We start from the raw sequence: 12837 nt of genomic DNA, 5'->3' as shown, positions 1-12837 counted from the left end.
CTACGTGACACCCACGCCCGCCCCCGCACAGTAGCAGCACCATCAATTGTCCGTCGCCAACAACACCTCTCATCAAGCGAGCCAGCTTAATTACTAACGCAGTGCACTTGAAAGCGGGGCACTTCATAACAAAGAAGTAAAGTGACATACAAACTCCCGTCAGCAACTTTCTTTCTTGTATTAATTCCCAAGCAAGTTACCCGCATAGCTCATAAAGTTGCTGGAAGGTGACGGATGACCTCTTGTAAGCTACAGCGACAACCTTCCTGATAAAAGAGATTGTTATACGACCATACATATTCCTCAAACTACCGGAAATTTTCTAACTAAGATGCAAAATATTCTGACAACGGGAGGCCATGACGTTTGGAGCACGGATTTACTTCAAACTTGTTCACCTTTAGTTGTTGTTGTTGTTGTTGTGGTCTTCAGTCCTGAGACTGGTTTGATGCAGCTCTCCATGCTACTCTATCCTGTGCAAGCTTCTTCATCTCCCGGTACCTACTGCAACCTACATCCTTTTGAATCTGCTTAGTGTATTCATCTCTTGGTCTCCCTCTACGATTTTTACCCTCTACGCTGCCCTCCAATACTAAATTGGTCATCCCTTGATGCCTCAGAACATGACCTACCAACCGATCCCTTCTTCTAGTCTAGTTGTGACACAAACTCCTCTTCTCCCCAATTCTATTCAATACCTCCTCATTAGTTATGTGATCTACCCATCTAATCTTCAGCATTCTTCTGTAGCACCACATTTCGAAAGCTTCTATTCTCTTCTTGTCTAAACTTTTTATCGTCCATGTTTCACTTCCATACATGGCTACACTCCATACAAACACTTTCAGAAATGACTTCCTGACACTTAAATCAATACTCAATGTTAACAAATTTCTCTTCTTCAGAAATGCTTTCCTTGCAATTGCCAGTCTACCTTTTATATCCTCTCTACTTCGACCATCATCAGTTATTTTGCTCCCCAAATAGCAACACTCCTTTACTTTAGTAGGCCAGCAAAACAACGTAATGCCACGTAGTAAGGAGGAATACTTTGCCAATTCCGAGGAAATCGCAAGATCAAAAAAATGTTCAAATGTGTGTGAAATCTTATGAGACTAACTGCTAAGGTCATCAGTCTCTAAGCTCACACACTACTTAACCTAAATTATCATAAGGACAAAGACACACACACCCACGCCCGAGAGAGGACTCGAACCTCCGCGGGGACCAGCCGCACAGCCCATGACTGCAGCGCCTTAGACCGCTTGGCTAATCCCGCGCGGCGAAATCGCAAGAGAAGTTTCACGTGTCTGTTACGTAACTGATGTATCTGTGCGTAGGTGCTGAATGATACAGTTCGTGGTGGTCAAGCGGTCAGCGTTCGAGTCTCAATAGATAAAGAACGTGTATGAGGCGACAGTTCGATTCCCGCTCAAATTTTCATTTTTGTAGTGCAAGTACAAATTCTGTGATATTCAAAAAATTAGCGGCTACACTGTTCGTTCTTGCTATATTAGCTACGTCTCACGGCTACCAAGATTAACTGCCAAATGGACCCTGCCTCTGTGTTTGCAGCTCGAAGTACAGGGCGTATCAAAAAGAATCATCCGATTTAAAAAAAATCATAACTATTGTGTTACTTCAGAGTTCGTGAACAACGTGCTGTTGGAAAGAGTAAACTTTCGAGTTTTGCATGGGTCCCGCTAGGTAATAGCAGTATGCGCCCACTTCAGTTCTAATAAAAACGATGTCAGGACAATAGAAAGCGTTTGAACAGTGTGTGTTAGTAATAACTGTTCAGCGTCATTTCCATAATAGCTATGGTGTGGATCCTCCTACAGCGGCGGCCGCTGTGGCCGAGCGGTTCTAGGCGCTTTTAGTCTGGAACCGCGCGACCACTACGGTCGCAGGTTCGAATCCTGTCTCGGGCATGGATGTGTGTGATATCGTTATATTAGTTAGGTTTAAGTAGTTGTAAGTTCTAGGGGACTGATGACCTAAGATGTTAAGTCCCATAGTGCTCAGAGCCATTTGAACCATTTGAACCTCGTACATCACAGAGCATTAGACGATGGCATGAACAACAGTATAGAGCATTATATGACGGCATGAACAAACAAGTTGTTTGTGCAAAGGCAAATAGGCCAGCCGTCCCCGAGTGTCTGACACAGACATCGAACGCATCCGTTATAGTTTCACAAGGAGTCCGCAGAAATCCGTTCGCCGTGCAGCTCGACAGCTCAGCATGCCCCCGATGTCCGTCTGGCTTGTGTTGAGTCGACGTTTACGCATGAAACCGTACAAAATACAGCTACTGCAAGCTTCTCATGAAGGTGACAAACAATATCGTGTGGAGTTCAATAATTTCGTTCCCGCCGCGATGGAGGACGACGGTTTTCTTTCACGGTTAGTGTTTAGTGACGAGGCAACATTCCATTTACATGGAAAGACGAACCGTCATACCTGGCCATTGTGGCCGAGAAGTTCTAGGCGCTTCAGTCGAATCTGCCTCGGGCATGGATGTGTGTGATGTCCTTAGGTTAGTTAGGCTTACGTAGTTCTAAGTTCTAGGGGACTGATGACCTCAGATGTTAAGTCCCATAGTGCTCAGAGCCATTTGTGTGGTGTCACCGCCAGACACCACACTTGCTAGGTGGTAGCCTTTAAATCGGCCGCGGTCCGGTAGTATACGCCGGACCCGCGTGTCGCCACTGTCAGTGATTGCAGACCGAGCGCCGCCACACGGCAGGTCTAGAGAGACTTCCTAGCACTCGCCCCAGTTGTACAGCCGACTTTGCTAGCGATGCTACACTGACAAATACGCTCTCATTTGCCGAGACGATAGTTAGCATAGTCTTCAGCTACGTCATTTGCTACGACCTAGCAAGGCGCCATTACCAGTTTATATTGAGATTATTATTGATGTATCAACAAGACCGATGTTCTCCAATTGTGGATTAAAGTTAAGTATTCCAAGAACTACGTTCTTTTCTTTATAGGATAATTACTTTACCTTGTTCCAGACCTCACGCCAATCTGCGTGAGCTTAAAAGCGTGCATTTCGGCCTCCTCTAGCAACACGGTGTTGGCTCTTCTGCCAACACTTCAATTTGAACCATTTGAACCATCATAATATCAGAATATGCGGTCGGAACGACCACATGTAGCTGTACAATATGAGAAGGACTCTCCAAAATGTAACGTATCTTGTGCAGTTTCGTAGGAAAAGGTGCATGGTTCACTTTTCCTTTCCGAGAACACTGTTAAAGGAAGCACATATCTCGATATGCTTGAGAAGTTCCTTTTCCCACAGTTGGAGACTGATTACAACAATTTCATTTACCAACAGGATGGGGCACCGCCACACTGGCATCTGGAAGGACGGGAATTTTTAATTCAATGGATTACTCAATGATGGATCGGTCGCAATGGACCGAATGATTCTGCCTTACATTACTGGCCTCCAAACTCACCGGACCTGACAGTATGAATGATTATATCTTGTGGGGGTTTATAAAAAGACTGTTTGTGTGCCTGCGCTACCAAAAACAGTGGATAAACTGAGACTACGCATAATAGCAGCTGTGGAAGCAGTAACTCAAGACGTGCTCGCTGCAGTGTGGGAACAATTTGATACCGCATTCACATTACTAGCCTCAGGTCAACAGTTTATATAAAAGACTCTGTTTATGTGCTTCCGCTACCAACAACGAATGAATTGAGACATGGCATAACAGCAGCTGTGGAAGCTGTAAATAAGGACGCGCTCCCTGCAGTGTGGGAACAATTTGAATAACGCACTGACATATGCCGTGCATCTCAATGGGGGCATACCGAACACCTATGAGAAGGTATGAAAAAAAATACTTTCCGAGTTTCCTGTTCATCAAAAAACAAAATTCATTGTATATGTTTATTAATTTCAGAACTATAGACGTGCCATATCGGATGATTCTTTTTGATACACTCTGTAGTTCCGAGTACCTTACCAGACTGCGTGGGCTGCAGCTCGTGGTCGTGCGGTAGCGTTCTCGCTTCCCGCGCCCGGCTTCCCGGGTTCGATTCCCGGCGGGGTCAGGGATTTTCTCTGCCTCGTGATGACTGGGTGTTGTGTGCTGTCCTTAGGTTAGTTAGGTTTAAGAAGTTCTAGGGGACTGATGACCATAGCTGTTAAGTCCCATAGTGCTCAGAGCCATTTGAACCATTTGAACCAGACTGCATGGATAACGGATTCCGCAAATCACGACATACATACATTTCCAGGAAAATTCTATACGTTTCTTTATTTGCTTGTCACTATGTTTGTTCTAATAATTAAATTTAGTTAAAAATAAGCGGTCAAACACCGTAAAATTCACTAAAACTTCAGGTAATTACACGTGGTTTTTTTAATTACATTATCTCTCAGATGTCATATAAATTAAATAATACGACCAATGATGGAAAAAATGATGAACAAAAATTAAATTTCAACGCGAGTGGAACCGTCACCTCTACACGTCGTCTCTTACGAAGCTCGAACGGTGACTATCTGTCCACAATGAACTCCAACATCCGACCCCCCACGCACAGATACATCAGTTACATAATAGATGCGTAAAACTTCTCTTGCAGTTTTCTCGAAATGTTCTTGTAATGGCCTACAAAAGATGTACAAAGTTTGAAGTAAATCTGTGATCGCAACTTCGTGGTCTCCCCTTGCGAATGACGTGGCCACCAGCTCTCTTTGGAAGTCGCCCTGAATTACCTCCTACGACATGTTTTGTTACGCTGCTTATTACTGAGTTCGTACGTTGATGATAACTTTTCAAACTTAATTTACGATTTTGTTTACGAGTCTAAACAGAAGGTCCAGGTACGGTGACAGTGAGCAAAGGATAGTTGACGATCGGTGGGTGTCCGCTATGTGCAATCCATATCGGAATAGTGAAAATAAAAGCTCTCGCAGTGGAGGCATGAAATACCGCTGACCGTGCAGCAGGCTCATCGCTAGTATCTAAAATTCCTATCAAGTTCTTAACGTCGTAACTGAAACATGGATGACACATTAATAAAACAAGTAGTCGATATAATTTGATTCGAGTCTCACCAGCGATCTACAATTTGACTCCTGCCTCTTCAGAGTTCCTTTCCCATTCACTCAACACGTACACTACTGGCCATTAAAATTGCTACACCAAGAAGAAATGCAGATGATAAACGTGTATTCACTGGACACATATATTATACGAGAACTGACATGTGACTACATTTTCACGCAATTTGGGTGCATAGATCCTGAGAAATCAGTACCCAGAACAACCACCTCTGGCCTTAGTAACGGCATTGATACACCTGGGCATTGAGTCAAACAGAGCTTGGATGGCGTGAACAGGTACAGCTGCCCATGCAGCTTCAACACCATACCACAGTTCATCAAGAGTAGTGACTGGCGTATTGTGACGAGCCAGTTGCTCGGCCACCATTGACCAGACGTTTTCAATTGGTGAGAGATCTGGAGAATGTGCTGGCCAGGGCAGCAGTCGAACATTTTCTGTATCCAGAAAGGCCCGTACAGGACCTGCAACATGCGGTCGTGCATTATCCTGCTGAAATGTAGGGTTTCACAGGGATCGAATGAAGGGTAGAGCCACGGGTCGTAACACATCTGAAATGTAACGTCCACTGTTCAAAATTCACGCCGGGTGATACGCCAGTATGGCGACGACTAATACACGCTTCCAATGTCCATTCGCCGCGATGTCGCCAAACACGGATGCGACCATCATGATGCTGTAAAGAGAACCCCCCCCCCCCCCCATTCGTGCACCCAGATTCGTCGTCGAGTACACCATCGTTGGCGCTCCCGTCTGTGATGTAGCGTAAAGGGTAACTGCAGCCACGGTCTCCGAGCTGATAGTCCATGCTGCTGCAAACGTCGTCGAACTGTTCGTGCAGATGGTTGTTGTCTTGCAAACGTCCCCATGTGTTGACTTAGGAATCGAGACGTGACTGCACGATCCGTTACAGCCATGCGGATATGATGCCTGTCATCTCGACTGCTAGTGATACGAGGCCGTTGGGATCCAGCACGGCGTTCCGTATTACCCTCCTGAACCCACCGATTCCATATTCTGCTAACAGTCATTGGATCTCGACCAACGTTAGCAGCAATGTCGCGATCCGATAAACCGCAATCGCGATAGGCTACAATCCGACATTTATCAAAGCCGGAAACGTGATGGTACGCATTTCTCCTCCTTACACGAGGCATCACAACAACGTTTGACCAGGCAACGCCGGTCAACTGCTGTTTGTGAATGAGAAATCGGTTGTAAACTTTCCTCATGTCAGCACGTTGTAGGTGTCACCACCGGCGCCAACCTTGTGTGAATGCTCTGAAAAGCTAATCAATTGCATATCATAGCATCTTCTTCCTGCGGGTGAAATTTCGCGTCTGTAGCTCGTCATCTTCGTCGTGTAGCAATTTTAATGGCCAGTAGTGTATTTCGAACGTCTTGTTACGATCCATTAACACCGATTTCCACGATTTTTTCGTACAGAAAGATACAAAGGCAAAAACTCACAATTCCATACATGAAAACCTGACAATTCTCTCTTTCAAAGAATAATCAGCTCTCAGAGAGCATATTGCATCTATGATATGATACACATGTAATTGTTGGTCAATCAGTGGTGCACTGCCAATATCCAAGGGTCATTTTTAAAGTAAGAACCGATAGCACATAGTGTCCACGCATCCTGTCACGGTCGCCACACTTGCCTAGTCTCTCACTACGCTGCCATTGTGATTCACGTCTCTACCAGTGTTGGTTGTATGGTTATATTGCTTCGTTCGTCGCCATGCCAATCAGTAGTCCCACCGATTGTGAAGTGCGCTCTGTTATTTTGTTCCTAGATGCAAAACAAGTTCGTCCTGCTGAAATTCACCGACAGACTGTTCAAGACTATGGATCACGTGGAATGAATGATGGAAATGTGCGTAAATGGTATAGGCTGTTTAATGAAGGAAGGACAAATATTCATGATGAAGAAAGATATGTAAAGACTAACTGTCATGAATGATGGATTGACGCAAAACGTTGATGCGTTAACTCGACAAAACCGGCGCTTCACTATTTCCCCAAATTTCAAGATGAGCAGTTTTTCCCATTGTTACTGACAAGCTTCACTACAAAAAAATGTGTGCAAGATGGTTGCCGAAACTGTTGACACATCAACACAAAACAAAGCGAATGACACAGTCTTTGTTTTGGAGCGCTGGCACAAGGATCGTGGTCACATTGGGACCACTGATGAAACGGGGATTGTGCACTACACTCCAGAAGACAAACGCCAATCCAGTGAGTGTTATCATTCAAACTCCCCGACGAAACCACGAAAATTCAAACAGGAACCTTCAATGGGGAAAAACATGGCTAGAGTTTTTCGGGACCAGAAAAGCATTCTTCTATTAGACGTTTTGCCAAGAGGAATGAGGATAAATGCTGAGAGGTACTGTGAAACATTATCGAAGCTTAAGGTAATCTGCCAGTGAATGGCTGGAAAAACAGTAATAATTTTCATAAAGTTTATGAAGGTCTAACTACATAATGTGAACTCTGAATACAAAGAAATTTTGGGACAATGAAAGAGTTTTGAGGTTGAAGATTTTGGTATAAGAATAATCAGAACATCTTCGATATAAACCTTATTATATAAACATTTATATTGGTCGGTAATTTAAAATTCTTCCTGCCAGTCTACGTTTGAAGTCTATAGACTTATTAACTACTTTTCCTAGATGCTTAAAACTTTCTGCACACATTTATGACATTTTTATTTGAAAAGCAGACTACAATCAAATGATTTCAATCAATAGCTTTTATATTCTAAATACATAAATTAGACAATTAAATTAAGATAATTTTTTGTAAATGTATATTTTTCCTCCTGGTGATAGTAGTCTACTTTTCTCAAAATGGTAGCCTGAAATACCACAAAAAATTTCGAACCTCTAGCTCAAATACTTTTTATTGCATAAAATAAGCATGTCAGAAAAATTGATTCTTGGAAGATTCAGTTTAAGGGTGCATTTCATCTGTTACTTGCCACTGTTGTTGTTGCGTCCCAGTGGGGATGTCTGAGGATTTGATTCTTTGGGGGGGGGGAGGGGTTCGGTGTCCCAATGGGGATGCCTGGGGGTTTGTTTCTGGGGGCGGGGGGGGGGGGGTCGGTTTGGGGCTGCATTTCATCTGTTACTCGCCTCTGTTGTTGTTGCGTCCCAATGGGGATGTCTGGGGGTTTGATTCTTGGGGGGGGGGGGGGGGGGGGTCGGCGTCCCAATGGGGATGCCTGGGGGTTTGTTTCTGGGGGCGGGGGGGGGGGGTCGGTTTGGGGGTGCATTTCATCTGTTACTCGCCTCTGTTGTTGTTGCATCCCAATGGGGATGTCTGGGGGTTTGATTCTTGGGGGGGGGGGGGGGGGGGTTCGGCTTGGGGGTGCATTTCATCTGTTTCTCATCTCTCGCGTTTGTGGGGCACTCCGGTTTGCATGCGACTCCACTGCACCCACTTAAGGGGACAAGTCCAAACAAGTGACAGTGAGAGAATCGCATAAATTAGACACATCGTGAAAGCATAAATTACCCTAACTCCTCGCCTGACACCGCCGAACGACCACCGACCTCAGTACGCGAAATCAGTTTCAACTTCATACGCGCTTGCTTTTCCAGGGAATAACGATCTCAAAGACGGAATGGCACAGAAAAGGAACTCAGAGAAAAGCTGTTTTTTCGTCAAATGTAATTACAAATTAAACACTTCCCGTCACTTTCCTTCAATTGTAGTGTGAAACGTTGTTTCTTCCCGCGTCTCAGGCTTCTGGGTCAACGCAAATAATAATGACGTCTTCTGACATCCGACCGCAGGGGAAACAAGGTCGTTACTGCATACCGAGATATATTTAGATTTGATTTTAAAGATGTTCCCGATGTCCGAATCGATTCATTTAACTACCATTTTGTTCACAAAACTCTAAATATTGATTTAAGATGGAAAAAATTTCGGATTTTTGAAGCAGATTCACTAGCAAGTGACCTTAAGCGCGTTATTGAAAATCGCTGGCATGGACTGCTCTACAGAGACTTCGTTCTGCTTCACGACAACGCTTGGCCTCACATTGCGGCACGAACAGAGACGCAGCTGGACAAGTTTTATTGAGAATTACTGGGTCATCCACCATACAGTCCTAACTCAGCACTATCAGACTTCCTGAAAGAAACTGTTACTATCTGGTTTAACGGTCAGGCTGCAGAATTCTTTGATGTTGGAATCCAAAGGCTGGAGCCACGACTCGACAAATGTTTAAATTTTCGTAGTGACTATGTTGAAAAGTGAAAAAATGTGCATATTGTAATTTTCGATACAATTTACGTCTATAAATAATGTTTCTCTAACTCCGTTAAAAATCTGTTCTTACTTTAAAAATGACCCTCTTACATAACTAGCAAAATTAATGGTTTCACACGGATACACTGAATTGTCAGATTAGACAATAAAAGATGACACTACAACCCTAATAGACAGCTAGCGTCTACAATATCCCGATAAGGGACACCAATAACAACTTCATATTTTTGCCTGTTTCATCTGTTATCGTAAAGATGGAAAGACATATACACTGTAGCAACCACAAACGATACGTTTCTCAGTTTAGTGTAAAACAAATGCCGGCCGAGCGGTTCTAGGCGCTTCAGTCCGGAACCGTGCGACTACTACGGTCGCAGGTTCGAATCCTGCCTCGGGCACGGATGTGTGTGATGTCCTTAGGTTAGTTAGGTTTAAGTAGTTCTAAGTTGTAGGGGACTGATGACCTGCGATGTTAAGTCCCATAGTGCTTAGAGCCATTTGAACCATTTGTAAAACCAGTAACTCTCCGATCTCTTAAACAATCGAATTTCCGTTTATAAAACAGTTTCAGACTTCTGATTACAAACGAGTTAAATATTTGAGAAAAACTTTAGAAAAGGTTGTAAATTATGGTTTATTGGTATTTTTATTTATTGCTTATTTAGTCTGAGCAGATTAGGGCCATAAGGCAAACTCTTATGTCCGACCAGGAACAACATATAACAAATACGAGGACTATTCGGAAAGTAGGGAACGTTTTCGCATTAAAAAAAAAAAACTAAGTCCAAGAAATACATTTTATTATATACATCTGGAAAAGCGACTGACATACTACTTTTCCTCATAGTCACCACACACATTGAGGCACTTATCATAGCGGTGGACAAACTCTGAAAGACATTCGTCGTAAAATTGTGCCGCCGGAGACTTCAGCCAATGAGTCACGCTTTTGAGTGACAATTTCAAACAACAAAGTCTGTGATACTTGTGGAGAAGAAAGCGAAAGCTCCGTTATTGTGAAGCGACGGTTTTCACGAATCGTTTCATCAACTTTAGCGACAAGATGGTCAGTCACAATGCTAGGGCGTCCATTCTCTTCATTATGGACGTCGGTTCGGCCATTTTTCGACCGAATGCACCATTGCCGGACAGAACATCCACTCATTACATTGTTTCCGTACACTTCGCACAGTTCACGATAAATTTCTACAGGTTTTAGGTTTTTTGCCAAAAAGAACCGTACCACAGGCCGCACCTCACAACTGGCGGGATTTCCGATTGCAGCGCACATTTCAAATTCGAATATCGAAAAAACCAGACATGCAGAGAGGTTCCCGCTGTCACAGATGGATGCCGACTGAGCTGCTGAGCACGTACATACCAAAATATACGCGATCGGCGCGCGCCTAGCGGCGTGAGACGGAAACGTTCCCTACTTTCTGAATAGCCCTTGTATATTACAAAACCTTCCCAATAATAATAATAATAATAACACACCCTAAGACATAATAACCGATGAAGCAAGACGAAATTATCCAAACAGGACAGAAATCAGGAGATGTAGATGTACAGACAGACAAATGGTTCAAATGGCTCTGAGTACTATGGGACTTAACATCTGAGGTCATCAGTCCCCTAGAACTTAGAACTACTTAAACGTAACTAACCTAAGGGCATGACACACATCCATGCACGAGGCAGGATTCGAACCTGCGACCGTAGCAGCAGCGCGGTTCCGGACTGAAGCGCCTAGAACCGCTCGGCCACAGCGGCCGCCCAGATAGACAAACAAATGACTACAATTTCAGAAAAATTGGATGATTTTTTCAAGAGAAAGGCACCACAAACTGAGCAAGTCAGTAACGCGTTGGTAAACCTCTGGCCGTTGTTCGCCTTGGCATTGATTGACAGAGTTGTTGGATGTACTCCTGAGGGTTATCGTGGCAAACTCTGTCCTATCGGCGCGTTAGATTGTCAAAATCCCGAGCTGGTTGTTGGGGCGGTCGACAATGCTCCAAGCGTTCTCAATTGCGGAGAGATGCGTCAACCCTGCAGACCGAGCAGGGTTTGGCAAGCAGGAAAACAAGCAGTAGAAACGCACGCCGTGTGCGGGCGACCGTTATCTTGCTGAAATGGAACCCAGTACGACTTGCCATGAAGGATAACAAAAGAGGACGCAAAATTCGTCGACGTAGAGCTGTGTTGTGGGAGTGCCTCAGATGACCACCAAAGGAGTTCTGCTACGAAATGGCAGTCCTGGTTGTGGGCCATATGGCAGGCGACCGTCAAGTTGGTACCCCACTGCTGTCCGGGGCGTCTCGATGCACGTCTTCGGCAGTCATCGGAGCTTACCTCGAAGTGGACCTCATCACTGAAGGTAACTATACTCCAGTTAGTGAGATTCCAGGCCGCAACCTGAGTGTTGTCCACCATTCGGCCCGACAACCAGAACTGATGACATAGGGTGCCATTTCATTTCACAGCAGGACCGCTTCGGTTGTGATCTATGATATCCTTGCAGCACAGCGCTACGCCCCGTTTTGTTGACCTTCATGGGAAGCCATCCTGGGTTTACATTTCAGCAAGATAATGCCCCTCCGCACACGGCGAGAGTTTCTGCTGCTTGTCTTCGCGCTTGGCAAACCCTATCTTGGCCAGCAACGCGGCCGGACCTCTCCCTAAATGAGATCGTTTGAAGCTTTATGGGCAGGGCCCTCCAACAAGCTCGGGATTTTGGCGATCTAACGAGCCAATTGGACAGAAGTTTTGTGAGGTATCCCTCAGGAGGACACCCAGCAACTCCATTAATCAATATCATGCTGAATAACCGACTGTATATGAGCCACAGGTGGTTCAAAATGGTTCAAATGGCTCTGAGCACTATGGGACTTAACATTTGAGGTCATCAGTCCCCTAGACTTAGAACTACGTAAACCTAACTAACCTAAGGACATCAGATACACCCATGCGCGAGGCAGGATTCGAACCTGAGACCGTAGCAGCCGTGTGGTTCCGGACTGAAGCGCCTAGAACCGCTCGGCCATCGTGGCCGGCCCAAATAAACACACTGATCAGCCATAACATTACGACTAATGCCCACCGCAAGGTTGACCGCTGCATCGTGCTGTTGTGGGCACGTGACGCCGTAGTGAAAATACGTTTATAAGGGCAGCAGAGACGAGGAGGGAAGCAATCTAATGACCATAACGGTCGCCAACGGGAGAAACCACCGATCTAGCAACTCTAGCACGGGGCAGACTAAATCTCTCTTATTTTCGTCTATGATCACAAAACTTTCCGGCTAGCGGTTTCGGTCAGGGAAGACCATCTCAAATCTGCAATAAAGCACGAGAAAAACAAATACAACTAGTGGACAGTCTGCATCTTAAAACAATAAAGTCTATCATAATGAGAAGTTTACTTTCACATATGTGGAAAACAGACAGAA

General features: G+C 44.7%; 1 protein-coding gene across 1 annotated transcript in view; it reads right to left on the bottom strand.

The window, feature by feature from the left end:
• LOC124552612 (unconventional myosin-Ia) overlaps window positions 1-12837 on the bottom strand; it is a 730641-nt gene that overhangs the window by 502254 nt on the left and 215550 nt on the right. The window lies entirely within an intron of this gene.

This window comes from Schistocerca americana, chromosome 10 (assembly GCF_021461395.2).
Source record: "Schistocerca americana isolate TAMUIC-IGC-003095 chromosome 10, iqSchAmer2.1, whole genome shotgun sequence".
NCBI lineage: Eukaryota > Metazoa > Arthropoda > Insecta > Orthoptera > Acrididae > Schistocerca > Schistocerca americana.
This window is presented reverse-complemented; position numbering and strand designations above follow the sequence as displayed.